This window comes from Phocoena sinus, chromosome 7 (assembly GCF_008692025.1).
Source record: "Phocoena sinus isolate mPhoSin1 chromosome 7, mPhoSin1.pri, whole genome shotgun sequence".
NCBI classification, from domain to species: Eukaryota; Metazoa; Chordata; class Mammalia; order Artiodactyla; family Phocoenidae; genus Phocoena; species Phocoena sinus.
In genome coordinates this window covers 11,203,241-11,208,094 of record NC_045769.1, presented here as the reverse complement: position 1 = coordinate 11,208,094, position 4,854 = coordinate 11,203,241, and positions in this window count along the sequence as shown.

Below are 4,854 nucleotides of genomic sequence, written 5' to 3'. Positions count from 1 at the left end.
TGAACGTTAGTTTTTCCCTTTGTAAAATGTAGATCATGATATTGATCTGTCAGAATTATCATCGGAATTAAGTTAGATTGATGTATGTATGCCCTCTGTAAGTGGTGACTATTATTATACCTTCATTATTATCGTGGGTTTTGTTTTCAAGTTTTTACTTGTTCAGAGTCTAAATTTCTTTTAGGTCTGGTCTAACTTTTAAGAATAAAATTTGGGTCTATATGCTTATATTAAATTACAATTCTAGCATCATCTGCTTAACCTCATCATATAAGTAAATTTGAAATCATTTCACAATTACATAGTTGTATACATTAAGTTAAAAAAAAATGAAACCATCAATCCAGATCAAATAAAAGTAACTTCTGCCCTCTTTAGATAAATCAGTAATTCCCTTTATGAACATATATCTAGAGAATAATTTTTAGTTAAAATGGATCATTCTGTATTATCATTAAACTCTCAGAAGAATTAAGAGCTGGACGGATCCTTGGGAGAGCCTGAGCCCAATGTTTACAAGGGAAGAAATGGCTGTTTAGAGAAGTTTAGTGACTTATTGACAGGCAGACAGCTGCACTGTGATACGGACAAAACCAGATGGCTCTGCCTGCTGTGCCCACTCAACGCTTGTTCCAAGGCACCAATTCTTGTATTACGAAAAAGACAAATAATGATACTGGTCACTTGCCCTTAAGGCCTTACTTTATGTTATCCCTTCAATTACCTGTTTGAACTCCCCAATCAATGTACATCTTCCATCTATCACAGCCTCCTGACCCATCCTAGCCCATCAGTCTTACAACACTCAGGTTCTTTTCTGACCTCAAGTTTAAAAGGCATCGGAGAGCCACCAGTGGTAATTATAGCCTCCCACCCTCTATTCCCAGAGTCTTATGAACAATTACAGAGCTGGTGATTTCTGGGTAAAAATACTCAGCCCCATATCCTATGGTTTCGTTGAGAAGTGTTTGATGAAGATTTGGTCCTACCTGCTGGCTCCTGGTGGGTTAGTGATGTGTCCCAGACACCCCTTTTTTGTTCCTTTCAGTGGCTCTTAGTTTCTAATTTCTTTATTCTGTCCTGTGTCAGAATAGCTCAAAGGGAAAAGAATATCCACGAATACTCTCCTTGAAAAATAGTCAAAAGTCATTTTGAAGATCTTGGGTCCCAGGGAATTAGGCATATCTCTTTGGTCTTGCTTTGGTTCTGCTGGTAAGTCTTTTTACCCCAGGATGAAGAGGCTGGTGATGGAACTGAGCGGCGGCTCTGCCCCTGGGGCTAGGTGGCGCTGGGTGAAGCTCGGTCTGCAAGTGTGGAGCTGGTGGGAAGCACCGGGGTAAGTCTTCTCTTTGGAAGCCGAGTTTCTGGCCTGTTGAGACACTTAGACGGAGGGTGTTAAGAAGTATCCACATAGATTAGACATTTTAGGTACCTCATTCCGAAGGTTTTCTTTTTATTGTCCAACTATGGGGCCTATATATATATATATTTTTTTTTTTTTTTTTTTTTGGTAGCTCAGTTTTGCTTGTATCTAATTACTGCACTTTTTTGTAACAAGCCACAAAAACCACGATAAAAAACTCTATAGATGAATTGGGAGATCATCTTAATGTCTTTTTAAAAGGGCATTAGCATGATCTTATGTTAGCGTGGGTTTAAAAAACCCACTTGGCTTTTAAGATGACTTTATTCTCTGAGTTTCCATCATCCGCTCTGGTGACCTCCCAGAAGCAAGGTCACTTGGGCATCCCTTACGAAAATCACTGATTTAATTTTGAATGAAATTTGTTGTATGACTATTATGGGGCTTTCATTTCCCTACTGTTTTAGATGAGGTACCTTTTTAAAAAGCATTCCAGTTTAAAATCTTTCTAGAAGATGCAATTGTGCTTTTGGTTTTCAGCTTTGCTCCTTTATTTTGTGAGTTTTTTGTGAAGAATGTCTTTGGCCAGAAGCTTAAGGACACGACTGAATTGCGTACTTTAATGAGAAGGGAAGTGTCAGGTCGTCGGTGTCTGACCCTTATACCTCACGTGAGACACTGTTCAATACCCATCCTCGCTGGCCTTGTAAATGGCTTTAAATGGATTCCTGGGGACGTGACCACCTGGTGTCATCCCCTGGAAAGAGGATGGTCCTTCATTCATCAAATATTAATTGATGCCTCATACTGTGAAAAGACCTGGGAATTCAAAATCAAAACGTGTGGCTCCTGCTCTCTAGAACTGCAAGGTCTTGTAAACAAGCACATGCATGATTGTGTTGATGTACCAGTGAGATCATGTAAAAGGCAGCTGCTTGCACAGGTAAGGGAGTAATTGACTCTGAATGATGGGGAGGAAGCCAGCTGGTCAGAGTCAGCCTCCAGAGCTCCCTTTCTTTCTCTGAGTGGGTGTTTACTGAGGGTGTGCCTGGCACTGTGGTGGGCACCAGGCACACAGCACTGATAGGCAGGTAGGACTCAACTCCCAAGGAGGGAGAGAGAGAAACAATAAGGGCCAACGGAGAAGCAAAATTCTGGTGTTTACAAACACCATACCCTAAGGGCTACTTCAGAGTGAGTGATCAGAAAAGATCACTCTACAGAGGTGAGGTTTAATTTTCTACCTGAAAGTTAAGCAGGAATCAATTGTGCAAAGATTTGGAAAACTTTATTCCAGGCATAGAAAGCAGCGAGGGCAAAAGTGTGCAAGTGGGAACATGCTTTATGTATTTGAGAATGGAAAGAAGGCAAATGTGGCTGGTGGGTGGGGCTGATGAAGGGAAGGGGAGGGGTCAATCATGTAGAGCCTTGTGGGCTGGGGTAAGGGATTAAGACAAACCCAGAGCATGAAGGGAAGCCATTGGTGGGTTGTCAGCTCGGGCATGATGTGGTCCAGACTCTAGCTGCTGTGTGGAAAAGGGAATTTATCGGGGATAAGGGTGAATCGTGGAGAGTAATTTGGAGATTACACCTGTAGTTCAGAAAAGAGACAGTGGCTAGTGGCGGGGTTGATGGTACTGGAGAAAGAATTGGATGTTGTTGAAAGAGGAATTCACCCAGTGTACATGGTGAAGGTAGGACAATCCAGACACAGGAGGAAGTGGGGGAGGAGCATAGTCTTCACAGTCTAGACTGAGAATGAGCAAACGGAGTCGCCAGAGAAGAGCTGGAAAGGGGGGCTTTAGGGGTCTCAGTCAGCCTAGGTGCCATCTTGATCTAGACGTGTTCTTTGCAGCTTAATTTTTTTTAAGCTTTTTATTTGGTGGTAGTTGTAGATTCACATGCACTTGAAAGAATGCAGAGAGGTCCTGCACACCCTTCACTCAGTTTCCCCCAGTAGTAACATCCTGCATAACTGCAGTAGAGAATCACAGCTGAGAAACTGACATTACATTGTGTTCGGATTTCACCAGTTTTACAGGCACTCATTTGCATGTACTTAACCTCTATGCAATTTTATTGCACGTGTAGACGTGTGTGACCACCGCAGTGAAGACAACTGTTCTGTCACCAGGACCCCTCCCGTTACCCTTTTCCAGTCACATTCACTCCCTTCCCTCTCTTCCTCTCTAACCCCTAGTAACCACTAGCCTGTTCTCCATCTCAGGACTTTTGTTATGGCAGGAATGTTACACACATGGAATTATACACTATGTGTCCTGCTGAGCTGGGCTTTTCCCTCAGCATCATTCCATCGAGGTCATCCACGTATTGCATGGAGCAGTAGTTCGTTCCTTTTTTATGACTGAGCGGTATTCCGGGGATGGATATACCATAGCTTGTTTAACTCTTCACCTATTGAAAGACTTCTGAGCTGTTTCCAGTTTGGGGCTATTATGGATAAAGCTGCCATAAGCATTTATGTATAGGTTTTTTGTGAACATTAAGTTTTCATATCTCTGGGATAAATGTCTGAGAGTACAATTGCTAAATTGTATCATAAACACATATTTGGTTTTGTAAGAAATTGCCATATACTTTTCCAGAATGCCTATACCATATTTTATTCTTGCTAACAGTGTATGAGTGACTCAGTTTCTCTGCATCCTTGCTAGCTTTTGGGTTGTCACATTTTTTATTTTGGTCATTCTGGTAGGTATATAGTGATATCTCATTGTGGTTTTAATTTGCATTCTTTAATGGCTAATGATGTAGAACACCTTTCCATGTGCTCATTTGCCATTGGTATATCCTCTTCAGGGAATTGTCTGTTCACATCTTATGCCCATTTTCTAATTGGTTGCTTGCTTTCTAACTGTGGAGTTTTGAGAGTTATTCATGTATTCTCGATATAAGTCCTTTGCGGGATATGTGGTTTATAAATATTTTCTCCAAGTCTATAGCTTGTCTTCTCATCCTCTCAACAAGGTCTTTAACAGAGCAAACATTTTTAATTTTGATGCAGTCCAATTTGTCAATTTTTTATTTTACTGTTTGTATTTTTGGTGTCAAATCTAAGAACTCTTCATCTAGCCTTAGTTTCCAAAGATGATCTTCTCTATTAAAAAAAAAACTTCCAAAAAAAAAAAAAAAAACTTCCCTGGAAAAATGAAATAGAAATAGTTAACTAGATGCCTATTATAATGAGATGGTTCTCTAAATCTAAATGGCAAAAAGCTTCTTCTCCTATACTGATACAGTCCAAAGGTCTCAAATTCAAGCATGCATCAGAAACACCTGGAGGACTTGTTAGACCACAGATTACTGGCTTCACCTCCAGACTCTCTGAGAATTTGCATTTCTAACAAGTTCCCAGGTTATGCCAATGCTGCTGGCTCCAGGGGCTACACTTTGAGATAGACTAATATATTCTAACTCTACTGAAGGTTAAAAATTTGAGGTGGTTGCTTATTGGGGAAAAAAAAAAGACT